Here is a 26,813-nt window from a genome sequence, read left to right as displayed (position 1 = left end):
ATACTTCATCTTCTTTGCTAAATCTGGCAACCCTATGTCTAGCCAAACAGCCAAGTCTCCAGCACATGGGACTTGCTGCCGGCAATGGCCTCCTGCCCCATGTTGCCACATTCAGCTTCCACCTGTCACTGCCCAGCTCCAGAACTGTGCGTGGCTCCCAGTTGCTTCTACAGGACACTCCCTGGCTGCTGTGCTGGGCCTTGGCTCTTCTGCCAGCCCAGCTGACCTGCTTGGGCCCTTTCCCATCTCTGCTCCTGTTCATGCTTTCCCTGCCTGCCATGTCTCCTGCCTACTCCCAGGAGGGATCGCTAACATTTATTGAGCGCCTACTGGGTGCATGAGTTCTTCATTTGCATTATCACATTGGATTTTCACAAAACCCAGGATAGTGGGGACAGTAGTTTTCCCATTTTACCCGTGAAGAAACTGACACCCTGAGATGGGGATTTGTGTGATCTTGGCTCACTGCAACCTCTGCCTCCCAGGTTCAAGCAATTCTCCTACCTCAGCCTCCCAAGTAGCTGGGATTACAGGCTCCCACCACCATGCCTAGCTAATTTTTGTATTTTTTTTTTTTTTTTTTTTTTTGAGATGGAGTCTTGCTCTTTCACCTAGGCTGGAGTGCAGTGATGCAATCTTGGCTCACTGCAACTTCTGCCTCCCAGGTTCAAGTGATTCTCCTGCCTCAGCCTCCTGAGTAGCTGGGATTACAGATTTACAGGTTTGTGCCACCACGCCCGGCTAATTTTCTTATTTTGAGTAGAGAGAGAGTTTCACCGTGTTGGCCAAGCTGGTCTCGAACTCCTGACCTCAAGTGATCCACCCACCTCGGCTTCCCAAAATGCTGGAATTACAGGCGTGAGCCACAGCACCCGGCCCCAACAGTGATTCTTAAAGTGTGGTCCTTGGACCAGCAGCAGCACTTGGGAACTTGTTAGAAATACCAGTTCTCAGGCCCTACCCCAGACCTACTGAATCAGAAACTCTGGGGGTAGGGCCCAGAATCTGTATTTTAATAAGTCCCTCCCTGCCTGCACCACCAAGTGGATTCTGATGCTCACTCTAGTCTGAGACCTGCTGCTGTAAAAGATAAAGTGACTACCAGACTCTCCCATCCCGGCAGAGGAACAGAGGACAACAGGGTGACTGTGTTCTTCCTGAGCACCATGCCTGGGCCAGGCACTGGAGATGCTGCAGGAGCCCCGTAGTCTTAGAGGATGGGGAGGGGAGGGGAAGAACAGACCAGCAACCAGGGAATTGCAATATAAGATGATGAAACCTGAGGTGGGGCAAGCCCAGGAGCCCATAGTGGGGTGGGAAGGGTCAGAGAATGCTTTCCAGAGAGTAGAAAAGTAAGTTGGAATTAGGTGAAGACAGTGTTCCAGGTGCAGGGACTCATTTGTACAAAGGCCAGGCTGAGCCACCTGGGGATACTTTAGGTTGGGAGGCGGGAAGGGTATAAAATCCCTGCCCTCAGAGCGAAGGAAGACGCTGTAGTGAGTGCTGAGGGTAAAGCCTCTGCCTTCCAGATGGAGTAAACGCTGGGGAGGATGGAAATTGGGGTGTGAAGAGAGACCCAGGAGGTTCCAGGCCTCCCCACTTCCTTCAATCCAGGATCTTTTGCTCTGAAGACATCTGCTCAACCCCCAGCCATGTCAGTGAGCAGTGGGCAGGTACGTGGTTGCGAGGTCGGGGCTGCCGGGTCCAAGCGCAGCTCCTTCCTGGGCTAGGTGAGAGACGGAGCTGGGGGAGCAGCCCCCTCCGCCCCTGGCTGGAGAGGTTCCTGCTCTGTGTCCCTGGCTGGGTTGCTTTTGCCTTCCTTGTTTCCTTCTCCTGAGGATGTGGCCAGAACTGTGCACAGCCACTGGGGGCCTCTCCTCCCAGCCAATGGGAACAGGTCCTGGATGTTATCAGGGACCCTCAGGCTGGAGGGCAGGAGACTTCTGTTGCCATCCCCAGCTCCTGCTAAAGGTACCTTTCGTGCCAGATGAGGAGTGACCTGGCTTGGCTAGATTGCAGCTGTGCAGTTCCCGACTCCTGGAAAGACGTCAGTTTAGCAGCCTTTTTGGAATTTGTTTGTAATTTCTAGCCTGGAGAGGAATCCTGAAAGATCATTAACCAATGTAGGAAGTGGAGCTTTCTGTGGCCTAAAAAATCCCTTCAGGATTTCCCGACTGCCCCATGGGCTTGATCCTCGACAAAGGGACCTCCTATTCTTTGTCTTCTTGGGGTGTACCTTCTGCCCCCACCCCCCACCCTCCATCTGGCATGTGGACCATGTCTTAAGCTTTGCAACTCGAAGAGGATCTGGCACAGTGCCCTCCACTTAGATATTCAGAAATATTGTTTACAGAATATCAGTTTATGTTGGGCCTCGAACTATATATAGATGGGGTAAATATAGGAGGCAATAGGCAGTCTAAGTGGGTGGAAGTGGTGAGTGAAGGCACAGGTATTGAAGACAAAGCTAATGCAAGGAGATAACCTTGAATATGGGGCAAAACCATGGGCACTGGGGAGCCATCAATGATTATTCAGCAGGAGAATGATACGATATTGCTAGTCACTAGACTAGACCCTTTGTATAAGTTGTACACACCGTCTGCCTTCACTGTCCTGCCCCTTCTCTGCCTGGACAGTTCTTCCCTCCCTCTGTCCACATTGTTGATGCCAACTCATTTTTCAGATTCCAGATCCATTCTTACTGTCTTCAGTGGCAGACAGACTCTAAGGTGGCCCCTGCATTTCTGCCTCCTGGTGTTCATGCCTTTGTGTCATCCCTTTCACTGAAGTGTGTGTAGGACCTGTGACTTGCTTTTAACCAATAGAATACGGCAAAGGTAATGGACTATCACTCCTGTGATTATGTTACATTTTATAATATTCTGCTTTGGCCAGGTGTGGTGGCTCACGACTGTAATCCTAGCACTTTGGGAGGCTGAGGCAGGAGGATTGCTTGAGCGCAGGAGATTGAGACCAGCCTGGGCAACATAGTGAGACCCTGACTCTACAAAAAAAAAAAAAAAAAATTAGCTGAGTGTGGTGGCACATGCCTGTAGTCTCAGCTACTTGGGGGACTGAAGTGGGAGGATTGCTTGAGAGCAGGAGGTTGAGGCTGCAGTAAGCAGTGATTCTGTGATAATGCCACTGTACTCCAGCCTGGGCAACTGAGCAAGACCCTGTCTCCAAAAAGAAGGAAGTTGCATTTTACAATGACCATTTAGAAATGAATCCATAAAAAAAAAATCAGATCAGCACTTTATCAGAGTAAAATTTGACAGAAGAAAGCCCTATAATATTTATGTTATCATGTTTCCTGTCTACATTTTAATCCTTTTTTTTACTATTTTATTTATTTTTTTAAAGATAGAGACTTTGTTGCCCAGACTGGAGTGCAGTGGTGCGATCTCAGCTCACTGTAACCTTTGCCATCTGGGTTCAAGTGATTCTCCTGCCTCAGCCTCCCGAGTAGCTGGGATTACAAGCGTGTGCCACATGCCTGGCTAATTTTTTGTGTTTTTAGTGGAGACAGGGTTTCACCACGTTGGCTAGGCTGGTCTCAAACTCCTGGCCTCACGTGATCCACCCGCCTCAGCCTCCCAAAGTGCTGGGATTACAGATGTGAGCCACTGCACCCGACCTTAATTCTAAAATTAATAATTTCAGGATTAAAATGTACACAGGCACCATGATAATAACATTTAAGGCTCGACTTTCCTCTGTGCAGCGAGAAACAGACCCCCAAGACCAGTGTGAAAGTAATGAAAAATTAATTTTAACATGAAAAATTTTCATCCAGTTTTAGAAAAATACTTAGAAAACAACCTGACCTTCTAAAACATGAAATTTATTTGGGGTTTTTCTATAATTATAATGAACTAGGCATAATTGTGTCTTAGAATTGAGTAGAAAAATAACGTACTAATTCTCTTGATAAATTTTAAAATACTAATTCTGTTAAAATCTTGATTGTGAAAGAACCTAGACATCTCTCACTGAAAAAAATACTAACACAGATAATATACACATTAATCACCTACATCACACGAAGAATCTAAACTGGTGATTTTAACAAGCTAGGCAAAATACCATATATACTTGAATATAAGATAATGCCAAGCCATGAGCATAAAATTAAGGCAATGACTTTATTTTGAACAAGGAAGTGGCATAAGCAACTCAGAATGTGTCCCCTAACATAAGAGCTCTTCCCTCTACCACTCCCCACCTCAATGTATAATTTTGGAAGAAAAAAGTGTCTTCTATCTGGTTAGTTATCTACTATTGCACCTTGTTACAAGGCAGGCACGATATCATGTCCAGATAGAACATCTAAGGAGATACATTTTGGGAGATGAAACTCTCATTTGGACTAAAGATGAGTGCATGTACTAACACAGGGCTACTGAACCACTAGTCTTGATTGCATTAGACAAAACGAAGGTGACTTGTTTTGTCAGTTGCTTCCATGTAAAAATCAGTTTTATAGCTCCTTTCATTAAAAAATATTCTGAGCCAGGCACAGTGGCTCATGCCTATAATCCCAACACTTTGAGAGGCCGAGTCAGGCAGATCACTTCAGGCCAGGTGTTTGAGACCAGCCTGGCCAACATGTTGAAACCCTGTCTCTATTAGCCAGGCGTGATGACGTGCACCTGTATACAAGCTACTCAGGAGGCTGAGGCATAAGAACCTTTTGAGCCTGGGAGGTTGAGATTGCAGCGAGCTGGAATCATGCCACTGCACTCCAGCCTGGGCAGCAGAGTGAGACTCTGTCTCAAAAAATAAAAATTAGATAAAAAACATTCTGATCAAATAATCTTGCAAAGGAAAGACAAGTTTACCATATAAAAGCAAAGAGAAAAATGATTTTGTGCTCGGTTATGTTTAGGACCTTCACAAAGCACATGTTCTCAGGGAGCCCTGCTATGCTGTCTGTGCCAGAAATTTCATGTATTGTCCCTGGACGTTGAAATGGTCAGCTGGCCCATTGTATGCTGTCCACACTGGGTCTCCCTGAACGGCCATATGGCCTTCACGTACTTCTTTTCATCCAGCATGAGGTGGTGATGAATTCCTGCGGGGAGAGTTATGTCTCCTTTCTCCATGAAGATGTGGATTCACTTGTCCTCTTTATCTGTCATATCAAAAGTATCCACTGCTACCCGGGATGTAACAGATCTGATCATCCAAGTGTAAATGCTCCTCATAAAACACCTTAATCTTTTCTTCATAATTGGTAATTTATCTTTACATATGGTTATTATGTCTATCCAGTCGTAGCTTCTCTGTCTTTGAGTCTTTTCTAATTCTGGATCATTCTCTTATTTGTCACTGTCCAGCTTTAGTAGTGTACCCTGAGCCAGCATGGCTGTTTCTGGCCCACTGAGTGGCCAGGGGCTCGGGGTGGTGGGGCTGCCTCCAGTAGTCTGGGGACTCATCCATGTACTAGGCCTGCACCATGGCTGCAGATGCCAACAGGCAGAGTGGGGCTAGAGAGGGGTGGCTGCATGGAAGGGCTGCCACTGGGAGTGAGGGGCTGTTGTGGTTAGAACTCAAAGCTCTCAGGAGCTGGACAAAAGGTGGAAACTTGTTATAGATGAGGAAAAGGAAACCAATTAGTACACTTAAAAGTATACTTGATCAGATGCAGTGGCTCATGTCTTTAATCCCAACACTTGGGAGGCTGAGACGGGAGGATCGCTTGAGCCCAGGATTTCAAGTTTGCAGAGCTGTGATTACACCACTGTACACCAGCCTGAGTGACAGTGTAAGACTCCCTCTCTTTAAAAAAAAAAAAAAAAAAAAAAAAAAAAGCACACTGGCTGCTTCCTCTGCCCAGAAGTTTCTTTCCCTAGATGCCTACCTGGCTGGCTCCCTCACTAACCTCAAGACCACACCAATGTCCATGAAGTCTACCCTGACCATGCCCAGACACCTCTCCGTGCTCTAATCTTTTCCAGTAGCCCTAACAGCTTCCTTGAGTGCTAATTTACTTCTTGAGGATGTCTGGTATGTGTGTGTCTCCCTCCAAAAGAATGCAGGCCCCGTGAGGACAAGACATCTGATCTGTCTTCACTGATAGTTCCTAAAAAAAAGTCTGGGGCCGGGCATGGTGGCTCACGCCTGTAATCCCAACAGATCACTTGAGGCTAGGAGTTCAAGACAAGCCAGGCCAAGATGGTGAAACCCTGTCTGTACCAAAAATACAAAAATTAGCCAGGTGTGGTGGTGCATGCCTGTAATCCCAGCTACTGGGGAGGCTGAGGCGGGAGAATTGCTTGAACCGGAGGTGGAGGTTGCAGTGTGCCGAGATGGCGCTACTGCACTCCAGTGAATGAGACTTCGTCTCAAAAAAACAAACAAAAAGCATCTGGCACATAGTAGGTCTCCGATAAAGATTAGTGAGTGAATGTCCACATCTTTGAAGGTTTTGCCTGTACCTTGAAGTCTCCATTCCTTGGGGCTGCCTCTTTGTCCAGTACTCTTGACCCTGTCCCAGGCGATATGACCTGTTGCCCAGTGTCTGCCTCATCAGTAGGGTCTTCCTAGAGTGCCAGCGTTTTGACCTCCATGTGTCCCCACCAAATTGCCAGCATGTGTGAAATACTAAATTCCAGCTGTTTTTGGTTTTGTAGGGCAAGAGGGTTAAAGAAGGAGTAGGAAGAGGGGGAGCTGATGAGAGGAGCAATTGTCAGAGTGGAGGGGGTGGAGAGAGAATACAGTCACAGATTTCCCCACCCCATCAACTTCCCAAGCAGCTCAGAGCGGCAGCAGAGCTGCGAGTGAGGGCTGCGCACTACATATCCGGAGCTGTGTGCCACGTGGCAGAAGCTGTCCCGTTGAGTCATGGGATGTACTGCTGTACTGCTCTAGAGTTTGGTGTGTAGAGTATTTTTGGTTTTTACAGTCCAGCTCTCTGTGTAATGACTTCCTTCCCATGGCCTTGTTCATCGAGGTGTCCCTGAATGACTAGCTGAGTCACAACATTCCTTGCAGCTTAAAACACTGACCCAAGGCAGTTTCTCCATGTAGTTAGGGACTTAGAAGGCTGCCAGGGAGTGCCTAGGGAAGATAGTCTGTAGTGCTCCTGTCTCTAACTGGCACCCCTCCCCGAAAATATTTAAAAAACAAGTGAAAATAGAAGAAATTCCATCCGTTAAGTCACTAGGAAATGGTCTCAGCCCTGCCACAACCTGAAGAATAATTTGTCAGTGACCATGAAGTCAATTTCAAATTGAATCGGGGCACCAGGAATCAACATCCATCCTCTCAGTGTTACTGCAACGTGAAGGGTCAGAAACCCATGTGAAGAGATTGGAGTGGTGGGAATATAAACTTGCTCAGCCCTTCTATAAATTAAGCCGGTAGTTCTGAGTAAAATTAAGTATGCATAGGGCTCAGTAGTGTAGCAGTCTCATGCCTGGAAATACATTTTGAAGAAAGTTTGCTCAGATCCGCAAGAAAAGCAGGAGGTTATTTGTTACAGTGTTAATGGCATACAGGAACTAGAGGCAAAGGAACTAGGGGATGAGTTAGTAAAATGTTGTGGATACATACCTTGGAATTGTACATGAAATAGACATAAAATAGCATGGATGGAATTTATAGTGTTAAGTGGAAGAAAACAGTAAAAGATTTAAAGCACAAGGCCAGGCGTGGTGGCTCATGCCTGTAATCCCAGCACCTCGGGAGGTCAAGGAGGGAGGGCTGCTTGAAGCCAGGATTTTGAGATCAACCTGGGCAACAAAGCAAGAGGCTGTCTGTACAAAAAAAATTTTTTAAATTATCTGGGTATGGTGGTGTGTGCCTGTAGTCCTAGCTACTCTGGAGGCTGAGGCAAGAGGATTGCTTGAGCCCAAGAGTTGGAAGCTGCAGTCAGCTATGATCACACTACTGAGTTCCAGTCTGGGCAGAGGAGTAAGACCCTGTTGCACCAAAAAAAAAAAAAAAAAAAAAAAAAAAAAAGGTGGGGAGAGATTTAAAACACAAACTTTTTTCAGTTTTACTGAGGTACAATTGATGTATAATAAAACACATATCTAGGCCAGGCGCAGTGGCTCATGCCTGTAATCCCAGCACTTTGGGAGGCCAAGGTGGGTGGATCACGAGGTCAGGAGATCGAGACCATCCTGGCTAACACGGTGAAACCCTGTCTCCACTAAAAAATGCAAAAAATTAGCCGGGCGCGGTGGCGGGCACCTGTAGTCCCAGCTACTCGAGAGGCTGAGGCAGGAGAATGGCGTGAACCCAGGAGGCGAAGCTTGCAGTGAGCAGAGATGGCACCACTGCACTCCAGCCTGGGTGACAGAGTGAGACTCCATCTCAAAAAACAAAACAAAACAAAAACAAAACACATATCTAAAGTATACACTGAGTTTTGATGTGTGTACCTGTGAAATGATCACCACAATCAAGGTAATAAATATATTAATCACACCCAAAATTATGAAGTTTCCATCACCCCCTAAATTATGAAGTAGGTCTCTCTGTATTAAAATATGCTTAACAGATATTTAGCAGCTACTGTTAAGTTTAAAAAAGGTAAACAATACATGTAATACAATACCATATTTATAATAAAAAATGTTTAGATACCCTGAAAAAATCTGGAGGAACATACAACAAAATTATGTTTATTGTTGATAATCTTTCCAGAGGTGCATGGCCTTCTTTTGCTAATGTGCATTGCACCTCAGGAATTGCTTGTTGTCCCATATCATGGCCTCCAGTGCCTGATGAAGGTTTAGCATGCTATAAATGGGTCATTATGACCCCCTAACTTTCAGCTTTATTAAAATAACCCTGTAGCTGGCTACGGTGGCTCACACTTGTAATCATACCACTTTGGGAGGCTGAAGCAAGTGGATCACTTGAGCCAGGAGTCTGAGACCAGCCTGGGCAACATAGTGAAACCCTGTCTCTACAAAAGAAAATAGAAAAATTAGTTGGGCATGGTGGTGCATAGTCCCAGCTACTCAGGAGGATCACTTGAACCCGGGAGGTCGAGGCTGCAGTGAGCCATGATAGTGACAGTGCACTCCAGCCTGGGTGACAGTGAGCCCCTGTCTCAAAAAAAAAAAAAAAAAAAAGTAACACTGAAGCCATTACAATGGATTCTAACAGAAGGGTGGCCTGACCGTAATAATGTTTTCTATCCCCACAACAGAGAGCTGTCAGTCACTTCCTTGAATTCCCTCACCTCCAAGGCCAGTTTCTCTCCTCATCCCTGCATACAGGAGATATCCCAGTAGGGGGCTAGTTTTCTGTGCCTGGGTACAAAATGGTGATTCCCTAACTAGTTACCATGAAATCTGTCTCTATTACCACTCTTTCTGTGTCTCATAAGTAGAGGAGTGGTGGGGGATTGTGGGGGAGGGACATGTTTGGTTTTGTGTGGCTATGGGTTTTATAGAAAGGCAGTCTTAAGATGTGTGTCTGACTTCTCTGGCTTCACACTCGTTATCAGATTCTTCCATGGTACTGTGCACAGCTATACTTCACTCATTTTCAGTGTTGTCTGTAGTGTTCTGCTGAGTGAATATATCACAATTTATTCCGTCTGCTACTGATGGGCATTTGGGTTGTTTCCAACTTGGGGTTATTATAAATAATGCTTCTGTGAACATTCTTGTACATGTCTACTGCTGTATCTGGGCACGTGTTTCTGATGGTTATGTATTTTGGAGCAGAATTTCTGGGTTATGAGCTATGCCTATGCTTAACTTAAAATAATGCTACTGGGTGCGGTGGCTCACGCCTGTAATCCCAGCACTTTGGGCGACTGAGGTGGGTGGATCACGAGGTCAGGAGATCAAGACCATCCTGGCCAACAGGGTGAAACCCCGTCTGTACTAAAAATACAAAAAATTAGCAGGGCGTGGCAGCGCACACCTGTAGTCCCAGCTACTTGGGAGGCTGAGGCAGGAGAATTGCTTGAACCGGGTAGGCGGAGGCAGCAGCGAGCCAAGATCGTGCCACTGCACTCCAGCCTGGGTGACAGAGCGAGACTCTGTCTCAAAAAAAAAAAAAAAAAAAAAATGCTAAACTGTTTTCCAAAATGTTTATACAAGTGCACTCCCTTCAGCAATGTATAAGAGCTTCCCTTATGCATTCACCAACAGTTCTCATCAACAGTTGTTACTGTCAGACTTGGAATGTTTAGCCACCTGGATCTGTAGTAGTTGTTCACTGTATTTCATTTTCTTCATTAATGAGGCTAAGCACTTGCTACATGTTTATTGGCTGTTTGGATTTGTGTGTGTGTGTGTGTGTGTGTGTGTGAAGAGCCTGTTTTTGCCCATTTTTCTATTGGTCTATCTTTATAGTAGTTTTTTGTATATTTTGGATATAAAACTTTTGTTATGTGCATGGCAAATCTTCTGTGGCTTGCTTCTTCACTCTCTTAGTGATGTCCTTGTTGAACAGTTCTTAATTGTAAAAAAAAAAAAAAAAAGTGCAATTTATTGATCTTTCCTATGGCTAGTGCTTTTTCTGTTCTGTTTAAGAAAACTTTTTCTTTTTTTTTTTTTTTTTTTTTTTTGATGCAGAGTCTTGGTCTCGCCCAGGCTGGAGTGCAGTGGCGCGATCTAGGCTCACTGCAAGCTCCGCCTCCTGGGTTCACGCCATTCTCCTGCCTTAGCCTCCCAAGTAGCTGGAACTACAGGCGCCTGCTACCATGCCCGGCTAATTTTTTTTGTATTTTTAGTAGAGACGGGGTTTCACCATGTTAGCCAGTATGGTCTCGATCTCCTGACCTCATGATCCGCCCACCTCGGCCTCCCAAAGTGCTGGGATTACAGGCTTGAGCCACTGCGCCCGGCCAAGAAAACTTTTTCTACTTTGAGGTTATGAAGATATTATTGTATGTTATCTTCTAAAGTTTTATTGTTTTACCTTTCATGTTTAAGGCCATATCCAACAAAAATTGGTTTGGCTGTTCATTGAATAAGTGAAGTTAAGTTGGAGCAACATATCACATATCTGCACCCATTCATTCAAGATATATTTATTGAGTATCTTCTGTATGTCAGGCCATGATTATAATTTTATTTTGTGTATTTAGGTCATAAGCAATCCACCTGCCTTAGTCTCCCAAAGTGCTGGGATTACAGGAGTGAGCTACCAGACCTGGCCAGCATCAAATAGTTGAGTCTTGTTTGTTTTAATTTCCGTTTGTCAGTTTCCCCCTTTTGCTAGAATATTTAGTCCATTCCCATTTAATATAATTACAGATATGATTTCAAACCATTTAAGTATATAATCTGGCTATTTAAAAAAATCTATTTGTCCTACCTGGCTTTTGTCCCTGTTTAATTTTTTTGTCCTTCTTCTGGAGTAGCCAAGTATTTTTTTATTCCATTTTATTATCTCCATTTGATTTTTTTTCTTTCTTTCTGAGACGGAGTCTTGTTCTGTCACCAGGCTGGAGTGCAGTGGTGCGATCTCAGCTCACTGCAACCTCCGCCTCCCGGGTTGAACTGATTTCCCTGCCTCAGCCTCCCGAGTAGCTGAAACTACAGGTGCATGCCACCACGCCCAGCTAAGTTTTTGTATTTTAGTAGAGATGGGGTTTCACCATTTTGGTCAGGATGGTCTTGGTCTCCTGACCCCGTGATCTATCCACCTTGGCCTCCCAAAGTGCTGGGATTACAGGCGTGAGCCGCCCGGCCCATTTGATTGATTTATTTATTTTTAAACTGCGGTAAAATCTACATATTAACTTTTTTTTTTTTTTTTTTTGAGTTGGAGTCTCTCTCTGTTGCCCAGGCTGGAGTACAGTGGTGCAATCTCAGCTCACTGCAACCTCTGCCTGCCAGGTTCAAGCAATTCTCATGCCTCAGCCTCCCAAGTCGCTGGGATTACAGGTGAGCACCATCACACCTGACTAATTTTTGTATTTCTTGTAGAGATGGGGTTTCACCATGTTGACCAGGCTGGTCTTGAACTCCTGACTTCAAGTGATCCATCCGCCTCAGCCTCCCAAAATACTGGGATTACAGGTGTGAGCCACCATGCCCGGCCCTGTATTAACCATTTTTAAGTGAACAGTTCACTAGTGTTAACTTCATTCACATTGTTATGCAACCAATCTCCAGAACTCTTTTCATCTTGGAAAACCAAAACACTATACCCATAAAACAGTAACTTCCAATTCTCCCTTCCCCCCAGCCCCTGGCAACCACCACTTTACTTTCTGTCTCTATGAATTTGACTATAGTAGGTATTTTATGTAGGTGGAGTCATACAATATTTGCCTTTTTCTAACTGGTTTACTAAACCAGTTAGAAAAATGTCCTCAAGTTTCATCTATGTTGTAGCATGTCAGAATTTAATTCCTTTTAAAGATTAAATAATCTTTCATATGTATATACCATATTTTCCCCATTTATCTGTCAATAGATGCTTGAGTTGTTTCTACCTTTTGGTTATTGTGAATGATGCTACTATAAACATGGGGGTACAAATATCTCAAGACTTAGCTTTGGACCTGGGAATGATGTACGGTGAATTATACACCACACAATGACGTTTTGCATATACAATGGTGCAACATTGTATGTGCAGTCAACGATGAACTGCATGTACAGTGGTGGTCCCATAAGATTGTAATGGAGACTAAAAACTCCTGTCACCTAGTGGCCTTATAGCCATCATAACATCAGAGTGCAACACGTTAGTCACAGGTTTGTGGTGCTTCTCATGTAAAGAAACCTGTGTTGCCAGTTGTCTAAAAGTACAGCACACACAATTATGTACAGTACATGATACAGGTAATACAAATAACTTGATACTGGTAATAAATGACTATGTTACTGGTTCATGTATTTACTATTTATCATTATTTTAGAGTGTACTACTTATAAAAAATAACTGTAAAATAGTCTCAGGCAGGTCTTTCAGGAGGGATTCCAGAAGAAGGCATTTTCATCATAGGAGTTGACAGCTCCGTGCATATTATTGCTTCTGAAGACCTTCCAGTGGGACAAGATATGAAGGTAGAAGACAGTGATATTGATGATCCTGACCCTGTGTAGGCCAAGGCTGATATGTCTTTTTACAAAAAAGTTTAAAAAGTTAAAAAGTTAATAGAAAAAAGCTTATAGTTGGGAGCCCAAGGCGGGTGGATCACTTGAGGTCAGGGGTTCGAGACCAGCCTGGCCAACATCGTGAAATACTGTCTCCACTAAAAATACAAAAATTAGCCAGGCATGATGGCACACACCTGTAATTCCAGCTACTTGGGAGGCTGAGGCAGGAGAATCGTTTGAACCTGGGAGGTGGATGTTACAGTGAGCTGAGATCGCTCCACTGCACTCCAGCCTGGGCGTTGGAATGAGACCCTGTTTCGGAAAAAGAAGAAAAAGCTTACAGAACAAAAATATGAAGAAAGAAAATGTACAACTGTACAGTGGGTTTGTGTTTTAAGTTCAGTGTTATTTCCCAGCTACTTGGGGAGCTGAGATGGGAGGACTGCTTGAGCCTAGGAGGTCGAGGCTGCAGTGAGCTGAGATTGTACCACTGCACTCCAGCCCAGGTGACATAGCGAGACCGTCTCAAGAAAAAAAAAAAAGCTAAGTGTTACTACAAAACAGTCAAAAAGTTAAAAATATTTAAAAGTATATGAGCTAAAAAAGTTAAAGTAAGCTAAAGATAATTATTAAAGAAAACCTTTTTTACCTATTTTTTATTTTTTATTTTCCTTTTCTTTTTTTTTTTTTTTTTAAAGAGATGGGCTCTCCATCTGTCATCCAGGCTAGTGTGCAGTGCCATGATCGTAGGTCACTGCAGCCTCAAACTCCTGGGCTCAAGTGATTCTCCAACCTTAGCCTCCTGAGTAGCTGAGACTATAGCATGTGCCACTACACCCAGCTAATTTTTACATTTTTTTGTAGAGATGGGGTTCTCACTGTATTGCCCAGTTTGTCTCAAACTCCTGTCCTCAAGCAATCCTCCCACCATAGCCTTCCAAAGTGTTGGGATTACAGGTATGAGCCACTGTGCCTAGACAAATAAAAACATTTAAAAACTAAATTTAGTGTAAGTATGGCTGGGCATAGTGGTTCACTCCTGTAATTCCAGCACTATGGAAGGCCGAGGCAGGCAGATCACTTGAGGCCAGGAGTCTGAGACCACTCTGGCCAACATAGCGAGACCCTGTCTCTACTAAAAATATAAAAAATTAGCTGGGCATGGTGGTGCACACCTGTGATCCCAGCTCCTAGGGAGACTGAGGCACAAGAATCGCTTAAACCCAGGAGGCAGAGGTTGCAGTGAGCCGAGATGGCGCCATTGCACTCCAGCCTCAGCAACAGAGCGAGACTCTGTCTCAAGAAAAAAAAAATTTAGCAGTAAGTGTATAGTGTGTATACAGTCTACAGTGGCATACAGTAATATACTAGGTCTGCACATTCCCTCACAACTCCCTCACTGACTCACCCAGAGCAACTTCCAGTCCTGCAAGCTCCTTTCATGGTAAGTGCCCTGTACAGGTGTACCATTTTAAAATATTTTATACCCTACTTTTAGTGTACCTTTTCTATGTTTAGATACAGAGATGTATACCACCGTGTTATAACTGCCTACAGTATTCAGTACTGTAACATGCTGTACAGGTTTGTAACCGGGGAGCAATAGGTTATACCATATAGCCTCAGTGTGTGGTAGGCTTTACCGTCTAAGTTGTGTAAGTACACCGCATGATGTTTGCACAATGAAGCAATCACCTAATCACGCATTTCTCAGAACATATCCCTGTAGTTAAGCAATGTGTGACTGTACTTCTACTCACATTTTATTGACCAAAGAAAGTCACATGGCTATTCACAAATCCAAGCTATTGTAAGGAAGTACAATCCTATCATGTGCCTACTGAGGTCTTATGGAGAGCATCCCAGTTTTTGTCCCCTTTTTTTTGGGAAAAGAACAGCTTTCAGGCCAGGCATGGTGGCTCACGCCTGTAATTCCAGCACTTTGGGAGGCCAAGGCTGGTGGATTGCCTGAGGTCAGGAGTTCAAGACCAGCCTGGCCAATGTGGCAAAACCCTGTCTCTACTAAAAATACAAAAGTTAGCCAGGCGTGGTGGTGCACGCCTGTAATCCCAGCTACTTGAGATGTTGAGGCAGGAGAATCGCTTGAACCTGGGAGGCAGAGGTTGCAGTGAGCCAAGACCATGTCATCGCACTCCAGCCTGGGTGACAGAGCAAGACACAGTCTCAAAACAAAACAACAAAAAAAACCAACTTTTTTTTTTTTTATTGCCACTTAAAAAAGGCCTCCCTACTATGCAGAAATCAAGAACTCAACAATTGTTTCCTGTGTCACTACCAAATGTTTCCCCGGGGGTTTTGCCACTATGTGGAACCAGCAGTTCTGCGGGGGACTTCTTTCAAGATATTGCCTCAGCTAGAAACAATTTCCCTTTTTCTGGTAATTGGCCATTTCTTGATTCACAGAGGTGGCTTCCTGGTGAACTTCATGCCTGGAAGCTGGCATGACTGTTCTGGAGGAGAAGAGTACCTACCACAAGTTGGGTCAGTTAGAGCCTTTTCTACATGATTTTGTAATTAGAATGATAATTAGAATGATTAGGGAGTTTTAGTCTCTGGGTAGTTGAAATTGTATCTCATACTTGGGAGAGGTTGGTAGACACATTTCCCATTGTATTATTAATACCTGGAGGCAGAGAAAACAAGTTTGCTGGAGTCATACTGGCTCCCCTTATTCTGCTTCCAGCCCATCCAAAATCCCAGCTAGTTCTTTCCCTTGGCCTCTGTGAGATCTATCCCACCCAAAGCCTAAAGATAAAGTCCCCTTTTATTTTCCTTAAATTGGTCTGATGGGTTTCTGGTCCTTGCAGCCAGCAAACTTCAGATAGTTCTTTGCCTCTGGACCCTGGCACAAAAAATTTACAGGTGTGGCCCATTCCAATAAAATAGAGGTCAGATGGTAACTATTGCATTAACTATACTTGCAGTTTCCTTACTGCTTGAGAAAGCTCATCAGAATGTGAGTGCAAGTGACATTATTATCTGCTTAATTTTTTTTAAAGGAAAGTAATATGCCTCCGTGTGTAAATATCATTTGTGACATACCCCCCAACACTGGTATTAAATGCTGTTTCTTCTGCCTGGAATCTCTGTCTCAACAACTCTTCAGATGTGGCCCCAAAGTCACCTTTTCTGGGAAGCCTACCCACACTCTCCTGTATATTGTTAATTATGCTATTCTCTGTGCTTCCCAAAGCAGTTGGCACATCCATCTTTGTTACATATTTTCTTCCAGAAGTTTTTTGTTTGTTTGTTTTTGAGACAGAGTTTCGCTCTTGTTGCCCAGGCTGGAGTGTAATGCTGCAAACTCGCTCACTGCAACCTGTGCTTCCCGGGTTCAAGTGACTCTCCTGCCTCAGCCTCCCAAGTAGCTGGGATTATAGGTGTGCATCACCATGCCTGGCTAATTTTTGTATTTTGAGTAGAGATGGGGTTTCACCATGTTGGTCAGGCTGGTCTCGAACTCCTGACCTCAGGTGATTCATCCACCTAAGCCTCCCAAAGTGCTGGGATTACAGGCGTGAGCCACTGTGCCCGGCCAGAAGTATTTTTTTTACATGACTGTTTCCTCTGAAATACTATTCCTCAAAGGTTGGGAGAATACCTCGTTTTTCTCAGGATCCCACTGTGCCTGGATCAAAATAGATGCTCAGAAAAGTTTGTTGAATAAATGAAGTTGTATTGGAGCAGCATAACCTATATACATTCTCATTCATCCCAGAAATACTTATTGAGTACCTGAACATGTTGACCCATGTTCTAGATGTTGAAGATGGGAAAAACAAAGTTCCCACCTTCAGAGATATTATAGATGATATTCAGGTTAGAAGGGCTAGGCAGAAAAGTAAAGCAGGCTTAGAGAATAGTGATTGGAGTTGGGACTTGATACTTTAGTAGAGTGGTTTGGGAAAGTCTGGGGAGGTGACTTTTGAGTAGAAACTTGGAGGGCACATGCCTTTCTGATATCTGGGGGAAGAAACACCCAAGTGCAGAGGTTCTGAAGTAGAAGTAAGCCTCCATATTCCGGGAGCAAGAAGGAGGCTAGTGTGCCTGGCATGCAATAAGGAGGCCGAGTGGAAGGAGGTGCAGTTAGAGAGGTGGAGAGCATAAGTGGAAGAAGGGCAGACACATAGGATCTTGGAAGCCTTTGGAAAAAAAACCACATTTTGGAAATGAAAAAAATAGGCGGGCATGGTAGCGTGCACCTGTAGTCCTAGCTACCTGGGAGGCTGAGGTGGGAGGATTGCTTGAGTCTGGGAGGTTGAGGCTGCAGTGAGCTGTGATGGCGCCACTGCACTCTAACCTGGGAGACAGAGTGAGACCGTGTCCCACTCTCCACCCTACTGCCCCCATTTTTTTTTTTTTTTTTTTGGCTTTTACTCTGAGATGGGAAACCTTTTGGGGGCTTTGAGCTTAGGTTTCAACAGGATCCCTCTGGCTTCTGTGTTGAGAAGAAGGCTCCATGAGAGCACAGTGGAATCGTGGAGAACAGTTAGGAGGCTACTACAATATTTCAGGAAAGAGGAAAAGGGGTATTTTAAAGGTAGAGCTGACAGGCTTTTCCAATGGGTTGCATGTGGGATATGATAGGTAGAGTGGAGTCCAGGATGACTCCAGTGGTTTGGCCGGAGTCATCAGAAGAATGGAGTTGACATGAACTGAGGTAGGGAAGGTTGTGAAAGGAGCAAGCTAAGGTGCCATGTATGGGTGTTTGACTATGGACTTGTTTACTTGGACACATCGCTCACACTTGTGTATATGCTCCCTGGTTTTCAGGATCTGAAGGTTCTAACGTTACTTGAAGTTAAAGGCAGCCTTATTTATTGAACACCAAGCACTGTGCAGAAACCTTTATATGTGGTGTCATTTAACCCTTTTAATATTTCTACTGATTTACTCATGTTTCATTGCCCTTTTACAGTTGAGAGATTAACACGTCCAAAGTCACTCAGACAATTATTAACCTGCGAGATTAATGCAGATCTGGGATTCCTACCCAGGTGTGTCAAGACTGTAGAGCTTCTGCTGTTTACTAATCACTGGATTCTAAAGGTGGGAATCACTTTCTGAGCATATTTGCTGCAGACTTGGTTCCATAACTAAAAAGGTGCCTGGATCATGTGACAAGAATTCAGGAAAGAACCCAACCCCATCCCAGGCATTACAGGTTACACAATAGCTATGAAGAAAGGACGGTATTAGTGGACTTGAGGAGGCTGACTGACGCTTGAAAGTTCAAGTACTTGAAGACTCAATGTTAAAACAGCGATCAAGAGTTAGTTTTTTTTCTTGTTATTATTTTTAAGAAAACAGAAAATATTAAAACTGCAGTGAAGCCTTGGTGGGATAAAAGACCACTCCTAGTCGACGCTTGTTGGGAAACACTGGAATTGGAGGAGTGGGGGCAGACAGGAGCCAGAGCCCCTGCCAGCCTACACACACATCCTTTTGAAAGTGTAACCTGGTGTGACCTTCTTTAAGTGGTCCTCTGGAAAGAGCAGGATATGGAGTACAAAAGCCAGGAACCTCTGGGACCGCAGCATCCGCCCTCAGCCCCTCCTTCCCCGTCTTCTTCAGCCTCCACACTGTGTGGGGTGGGGGGAGGAGGAGTGCTGGCGCATGCGCTGGGGGCAAGGTCCGCTCCCCGCGACGTCAGGGGGCGCGCACCCGCTCGAAAGCCCCGCCCCGCGGCCGCCAGAGGCGACCTGGGCGGGAGCCGGGGGTGGGGGGGCCTGGGCCACGCCCCCAGCCGAGCCGAGCAAGGCCGAGAGGAGGCGTGCAAGGCCGAGCAGAGCCGAGCGCCTCCGAGAGCGGCCGAGCCCAGCCGAGTGGCCCGGAGTCGGTTGGTGCAGCTGCGTCCCCGCCGCTCAGCAGTCCGCGGCTCCGGCGTCGCCGCCGCCGCCGCCTCTGCGGGGCCTGCGCCGGCCGCCCGCCCGCCCGGCCGCGGGGAGGGAGGCCCGGTCGCGGGCGCCGCCACCGCCGCCGCCGCTGCCAGGTGAGCGCCCGCCACGGCCAGCCGGCCCCGCGTGCCCCCGCGGCTGTCAGTCCCCGGTGTCTGTGTGTCTCTCTGCCTGTCAGCCCCTGTGTCTGCGCGAGCTCCTTCCCGCCACGCCTGGCCCGCGGCCGGCCCGCAGTCTCAGTCAGCCCCCTCCCGCCGGCTGCCTCTGGTCTTTCTGTCAGCCGCCAGCACCCCCATGCTGAGATGCTCCGCCCCTTCCCCCCGGAGCCCCGCCCTCTGCCATCTGTCATCACCCCCCGAGCTCCAGGCGCGGGCGTCCAGGGGTCCTGGGGGTCAGGGTAGCCCCGCGTGCCACCATCGCGGAAGGCGCAAAAGGGGGTGGTAGAGGAGAAGCGGGGGCGTTCGCGCAGGCCCGCCTGACCGTGTGAGAGTGCATGCCCGAGTGTGCGTTCCGCGTGTGCACCCGAGAGCCGCCTGCGTCCACGCCCGAGGGCCCTTGCACTCTGCTGGGATGTGGCAGCCCATGTCCCCGGTGTAAAGAGCGTCAGCTCGACCAGGGAAGGCGGCAGAGCCAGGACTCGAACCACTCGGGGTACAGTAGCATCCTGAATCTTGGGACCCTTGTTTGCCCACGCGAAAACACTACACGTGGGCCCCAGGTCCTCGGATTCCCTGAGTGGCGTGTGAGTGGAGTTTGGAGCTTGTTAAGCCTTCCCAGTTTGGGATTTTCATTCAGGGAAGCCTGTTGGAAGTGATTGAGGAGTGGATGGGATGTAGGACTTAGGTGGGAAGTGTTTGAGAGCTTGAGTCATTTTAAGTTGCATGGTTTACATTTCTGAGCAGTGATTGCCCTGGGCTTGTGCCCTGCGAGAAACTTATGTGACTTGGGGTGGGGGAGTGAGGTGGGAAGGAATGCTCCTTTCTGTTTTTATCTATGTGAACACATAGTATATATTTATCCAGATATCCTAAATGTTTATTCATGAGGCGTCCACACAACCTTAATTTAAAAAAGGATTACAGTAGTTTCCATTTATACACGTTCTTGTGTGTTGTTATCTCGATGTTCTTTATTTGTGGTAACTTAGTATTGCAATATTTCAAAACTAAGAGAAAATGCGTCCTAAAACAATTGGTATTTTGCCGGATAATTCTGAACCACGGAGAAGGAGCCAAAAGCGCACTTCATTAGCTGGAACAACTTATTCGAGCTTAATTTGTTTCTAAGAGACATACAGTGGAAAAATCCAGAAGCACAAAATAGTATCAAAGACACTTAGAAAATGAATGAAAAGGGCCCTTCTGTTGCTGCCTTGGAAAGATGATATCAAAGTTGCTGTAGAGGACAGAGCCACTATGTAATGATCAACATATTAACCAAGTTGGTTTTGTGACCTTGATACATTGAGCGGGGCTTGATTTGTGCAGTGGTTCATGACAGGCAAACATTGCATGGGAAGTGTGGTAATTTTTGGAAAAAAATGTTCCCCATGTTGTTTTGGTTTTTGGTTTTGAGTTTTTTGTTTTTTTTATTTTCATACTGAAGTAAGATTTCAGACAAGGGAAGTCTCATGGTGGAGTGCTTTTTTCGTTTTAAAGATAACATTAAAAATGACCAAAGTAATTCATATTTAAGGCAGAAAACTTGAAAAACAAAGAAAAGCATTGCAAAAAAACAACCCCCCCCCCCCCCCATAATCCCACAAACCATAGTAAATCACAATTTGGTATTAAGCCTTTTAGCCTTGTTCCCATGTATACGTGTTTTTTTCTTACAAAAATGCCATCATACTACACAACTTTTATTCTATGCTTTTTTTCTTTGACTTATAACTAGATTATGAGAGATACATCTTGGTTTTATGAGTAGGAACTTGTGTTTCTCTTTGCAATCCTTTAAAAAAGTCACATCATGTTAGTCCTCTCCTTAGAGCCCTCCAATAGCTTTTTGTCTTAAAGTAAAATCTGAAGGCCTTGCTGTGGCCCGCCAGGCTAACCTTCTTCCCTACAATCATCCTCACTTCGAGCCTTGCCAGACAGATCTCTTTGCTGTTTCTTAAAAACGTCAAGCTTACACCTGTAATCACAGCACTTTGGGAGGCTGAGGCGGGCGGATCACGAGGTCAGGAGTTCGAGACCAGCCCGGCCAGCATGGTGACACCCCGTCTCTACTTAAAAAAAAAAAAAAAAGCCGGGCCTGGTGGTGCGTGCCTGTAATCCCAGCTACTCAGGAGGCTGAGGCAGGAGAATTGTTTAAACCTGGGATGCGGAGGTTGCATTGAGCCAAGATTGCACCACCGCACTCCAGCCTGGGAGACAGAGCAAGACTCTGTCTCAAAGAAGTCAAGCTTACTCCAGCCTCGGTGCCTTTGCATTTGCTGTTCCCTCCGCCTAGAACTCTGGTCCCTGGATATTAACATAGTTGAGTCCCTTACTTCAGGTCTCTGCTCAAAGTTAGGTTGTCTGGCTTTGCTTGAGCGCATTATCAAATACACCCCATTTCTCTGTTGTTCTTATCCTGCCTTACTTACCACCACTTGGTAATACATATTTATTTATTGGTGTATTGTCTGTCTCCCTCATTAACCCAGAAGTATGAGACTTTTTTTCACTGATATATCCTCAGGGCTCAGAAACTGCACCTGGCCCACTGTGGGTACTTAATATTTGTTGAATGAATGAAGGAAAGAATGAATGCTCATTATCTATCTATTCATATGACCTTGCTGGTAGCCTTTTAGGCTTCTAGGTAGCTGTGTCATGAGTTAAAATGACAATCTCTTAAAAGTCAGGATATTCCTTTCTCATCTATATCTGAGAAGAATTTTACAAAGTGAGGCTATGGTCTTAAAAAGAATTACGGTCTTGATTTAACTTGAACAATTGAGGGAAGGAACATTTTTGGCAAATGTTGTTGGCTTTCCTTCTTATGCATTATCCCTGTGTCACATTGGACATTTTTGAAAAGTATAAAGTTTCCCAGTTATGTTTACAGCTGTGATTTCAATTTGGTAGTTGATAGTGATAGTGTAAGCCTCAAGAGCATAGTGGGGTTTTTGTGTCAACAGATAGCCAGAGATATAATTATAGCTTTAATGTGTTTTCATTTGGGGAATAGCTGTTACATGTTTACTTATTTTTCTGGCAATTCTATCCTTTTCCTCTCCCTGCTTATCAGTTTTTGGATGGCCTGGCAGGTATACTTAATTTTTTTTTTTAACATTTTAAAATAAATCCTTGACCTTTTGCAATTTTACATCTCTCATGTGACTCTTGAACTGTTTGAAAGTACCAGTTTTATCTTTCAGGATGAAACATCTGTAGTAAAATGTATAATTGCATTTTAATTTATGAGGATGGGAAAATTGTATCTTGGGGCAGAATTTTTACAGAGAAGTTGTAATGTGAGCGTAAGCTTTTCAAAGGTTGAATTTCAGGTAGATTACTTTTCATTTTAGTGACTTTTTGGAAAAAAACAGTTGCTTCTTATTTTTAAGAAAAAGGATCTCCTTGAACACAATCCAAACAGAGACCTTCAAAACTTGTTTTTCTTATCCTCCAAATTTACAAGAAGTTGGTGCTGGTGGTGGTAAGGGGGGAATCCTAAATGAAAATTATTTTCTTAAAGGCCTAAGAGGAGGCCAGGCGCGGTGGCTCACGCCTGTAATCCCAGCACTTTGGGAGGCTGAGGCGGGCAGATCACGAGGTCAGGAGATCGGGACCATCCTGGCTAACACGGTGAAACCCTGTCTCTACTAAAAATACAAAAATTAGCTGGGCGTGTTGGCGGGCCCCTGTAGTTCCAGCTAGTTGGGAGGCTGAGGCAGGAGAATGGCGTGAACCCAGGAGGCGGAGCCTGCAGTGAGCTGAGATCTTGCCACTGCACTCCAGCCTGGGCAACAGAATGAGACTCCATCTCAAAAAACAAAAAAAAAAAAAAAAAAAAGGCCTAAAAGTATGTGTTAAGAATTTATTTTTACTTGTTCCACAGGTATTGACTGAGCATGTATTTGAGCCAGTTCTATGTTTGTGTGGGCTATGTTACCATGTTCAGTTTTAAATTATCAACGTGATTTTTAATTCTTTTCTTTTCTTTTCTGGCTCTGCTACCGCCCTTCTCTCATCATATTCTCTCTCTAAATGATCTCATCAATTTCCAGGACCCTAGAACCCCCTGGATGCAGATGACTCTTTCTCTTACATCTCCCCACCCTTTCTCTGGTTCCAGACTTGCAGTTTCAGCTACCACCTTCCTGTCCCAGTGATCTCAAATTTCACAGGTTCAGAACTGATCTCTCAATCTCCCTCTCAAGCTTCAAAATTTGTATTCCTCATTCCTGACCCTTCTTTACTCTCCCCTTCAGCCTTCTGTCTCACTGTTAGTTAGTATTGTCTATTCATTGTTCAGGCTGGACACCTGAAAGTTGTCTGTGATTCTTCTCATTTCCTCACTCCACATGCAACCCATCTGTATGGCTTTTTGGCCTAGCCTCTAGAATATCTCAAACCCTTCCTTTTTTCCATCTTCCTAATTCACCTACCCACCTCTCTCAGATGGATGATTCCCTGTCTCCTGGTTGGTCTCTCAGCTTCCACTGTTGCTTTCTTCTAGCACATTTTCCTCACAGCAGCCAGAGTGATCCTACTAAAGAGTAAACCCAAGCATGCCACCCCGCCGCTTGGTGGCTTCCACTGCACTTGGACTCGCATCCACAGTTACTCTGACGTGCTCCCTCTCCAGGCTCCCCTCCTTGTTTGCCATGCTTGTCAGGTTGAACACCTTCGGTTCCTCAAACATGCCATATTCTCCTCTTCTGTACAGGCTCTTCAAGACCTCCACTTGTCTCATAGAAAGATCCTTAAACATCCAGTCTCAGCTAAAACATCTCCTCCTCAGAGGGGCCTTCCCTGATCACCACTTCTATAGTAGCTTCCTCCCCATTGTCCTCTATCTCAGCACATGTGCATTTATTGCTTGCACTTCACTAAAATTCATAGTGTGTCCGGAGTTCGTTCCTTCTGGTGGGTTCGTGGTCTCGCTGACTTCAAGAAAGGAGCCACGGACCTTTGTGGTGAGTGTTACAGCTCTTAAAGATGACATGGACCTAAAGAGTGAGTAGCAGCAAGATTTATTGTGAAGAGCGAAAAAACAAAGCTTCCACAACCTGGAAGGGAACACAAGCGGGTTGCTGCTACTGGCTGGGGTGGCTAGCTTTTATTCCCTTATTTGTCCCTGTCCATGTCCTGCTGATTGGTGCTTTTTACAGAGCACTGATTGGTGCATTTTACAAACCTCTAGCTAGCTACAGGGTGCCCATTGGTGCGTTTTACAATCCTAGCTACAGAGTGCTGATTGGTGCATAGTACAATCCTCTTGTAAGACAAAGAAGTTCTCCAAGTCCCCACTTGACCCAGGAAGTCCAGCTGGCTTTACCCCCTCAATAGCACTTCATTTATATGTTTCCTTCTTTATTGTCTACTCCCCCAATAGAGACTACAAGATCTAGGAGGGCAGGGACAGCCTTGTCCTGTATATGGTACAGTCCTAGCACCCAGTGCTCTGCCCAGAGTCCAGTAGGTGTAGGGCCTCAGAACATTTTGAGTAATTATTTTAATAGCTACTTTTTTCGAGAATTCGTATGTACCAGGTCCATTGCTATGTGTGTTCCCACATTATCTCTAAATTTTTGGAAGAACCCAGTATGGTGATGATGGTAATTATATTACCACTTCTGTTTTTTTAGTTGAGAAAATTGAACTTAGAGAATTTAAGTAATGTTTAAAGTTACATAGCTAAGAATATTGTGGAATTAGGATTTTAATCTATGTGATGTGACTTTAGAACCTTCCCTCTTATTCATTACTGCCTTCTGATATGAATGCAGGAATGAATGAATATGAAATATGCTGCAATATTAATCCCTGATGGTTTCTCTTGTCTTTCTAAGCATGTATGAGAGCATTAAAAATAAGAACACTTGGGTTAGGAGGTTATATTCTCCTGGGAAGCTTCTGTTAATAACCACTATGCCAAAGCATATAGATTAGTTTGCTTTCAGGGTGTTTTAATTTTACCTTTGCCACTTTCTAGCTCTAAGCCTTTGGAAAAATTACATGTCTAAGTCTGTTTTTTCAGCCGTAAATGGGGGAAAAGTAATAGTTCTTATCTCATAGGATCTTTTGAGGAGCAGAATTATACACAAAAAACTATCAATGTTAGCTATTACTATTATAAGGAGAAAAAAATCCTCAAGAAAAGACTTGTAAACTCATCAACAATTTAGAGTTTGGGTAAGAATGACAGACAATAACTAACTTAGTGTTCTTTCACTGCCGTGGTTTTGAATTTATAAAAATTATCAGAGAATTGGCCGGGCACGGTGGCTCACACCTGTAATCCCAGCACTTTGGGAGGCCAAGGCGGGTGGATCCACGAGGTCAAGAGATCAAGACCATCCTGGCCAACATGGTGAAACCCTGTCTCTACTAAAAATACAAAAAATTAGGTTGGTGTGGTGGCACGTGCCTGTAGTCCCAGCTACTCAGGAGGCTGAGGCAGGAGAATCCCTTGAACCCGGGAGGGGGAGGTTGCAGTGAGCCGAGATCACGCCACTGCACTCCAGCCTGGTGACAGAGCAAGACTCTGTCTCAAAAAAAAAAAAAAAAAAAAAATCAGAATTAACTATCTGGGTTGGGATTTATAATTATTCTATTGATGTATGACAACTTATGTTTGGATTTATGCTTGTTAAATGCTTGTGAAGTAAGATAGCTTTCTTTTTTTTTAAAAAAAAAAAAACTCTTCCTCATCTTTAGAGGGATTCTCAGGGTAGAGAGATCTTTCAAGAAGCTGGCTATACTATTTTATTTTATTTTTTTTCACTAGAAAGATATTCACCAGCATACTGTTTACGTCAGTAATGCTTACCACCAGGGAGTTTATTTCAAATAACCAAGTGAACAGTAGACTCAGTTTAAGAATAATGGGCTTGACAGCTCGCATGATGGAATATCTGGACACTGTTATATTTTCTGGTGGGATGCCTTATGAGCAAGTGCCAAGTCTGGTGGTGGTTATCATCTCTGTGAAGTAGAGGTGAGGTCTGCTAAGAATAAATGGGAAGAGGTCAGAGGAAAACAAGGTTTGACATACCATTGAGGTCAGCAAGAGTGGGTAATGAACTTAAGACAATGTCCATGATCTCCAGGCAGTATGCAGGGCTCCGCTGAGATAGGACCATGGATTAACTGGGGCACTGGTAGCATTCAGCTGCCTGGTTTTAGGAGCAAAGAAGGCATATAGTTGGATTGAGCCAGGGTTGGGGTTTGCTGGGGTGAGTGGCAGAAAGACAGTGGAGCAGAGGAACTGGGATATTGGCCAGGGGGTGACTAACGTGATAGCTAAAGGTATCTAGGCTAGATGGGGAGGAGAAAAGGACCAGTGTTGTTGAAGTCAAGGAATGGGTGTGTGGAGTGATGGAGTAATAGGAGGATGTGGCTAGAGAGGGACGCATGAGTGGAAGATTTCAGAGTTGGAGCAATTAATTACTGGGCATGACAGATTCCTGTGTTTTGCCACAGATATAAGTGACTGAAATGAAGTGAACTCAGTGAAGATGGCTGAATTCAAGGTGGTCAAGTAACTGAGAGGCTGGAGAGTTGTTTCGGCCATCTGTGTGGTCAGAGAAGCCATCAGAAGGACTGTAGGATATTTAGGATGGAGAAAAGGAAAGTGGGCCAAATCTTCAGTAAATGAGGTGGGGTCGGAGATCCCAGAAATGAGATGTTGTGGTTACCCTGCAGGA

The 26,813-nt window shown here is 44.9% G+C and overlaps 1 protein-coding gene and 1 pseudogene across 17 annotated transcripts in view; one reads left to right on the top strand and one right to left on the bottom strand.

Annotated features, from left to right (window-relative positions):
• Positions 1-4,926: 4,926 nt before the first annotated feature.
• Positions 4,927-5,463, bottom strand: LOC112130351 (acireductone dioxygenase-like; annotated as a pseudogene).
• Positions 5,464-18,834: 13,371 nt separating this feature from the next.
• ZHX3 (zinc fingers and homeoboxes 3) overlaps positions 18,835-26,813 on the top strand; it is a 133,628-nt gene continuing 125,649 nt past the window's right edge. For 8 of the 17 annotated variants that reach the window (XR_010138709.1, XR_010138710.1, XM_063720515.1 and 5 more), the window contains exon 1: positions 18,907-19,044. The gene's annotated coding sequence lies outside the window, so the exon portion shown is untranslated. Of the gene's footprint in view, positions 19,601-26,813 lie in introns of all 17 variants that reach the window. The other 9 variants (XM_024238632.3, XM_054542269.2, XM_024238631.3 and 6 more) reach the window with 4 other exon arrangements.

Source organism: Pongo abelii, chromosome 21, assembly GCF_028885655.2.
Source record: "Pongo abelii isolate AG06213 chromosome 21, NHGRI_mPonAbe1-v2.0_pri, whole genome shotgun sequence".
Lineage (NCBI taxonomy): Eukaryota > Metazoa > Chordata > Mammalia > Primates > Hominidae > Pongo > Pongo abelii.
Note: the sequence above shows the minus strand (reverse complement) of the source record. Positions and strands in the feature narration are given on the sequence as shown.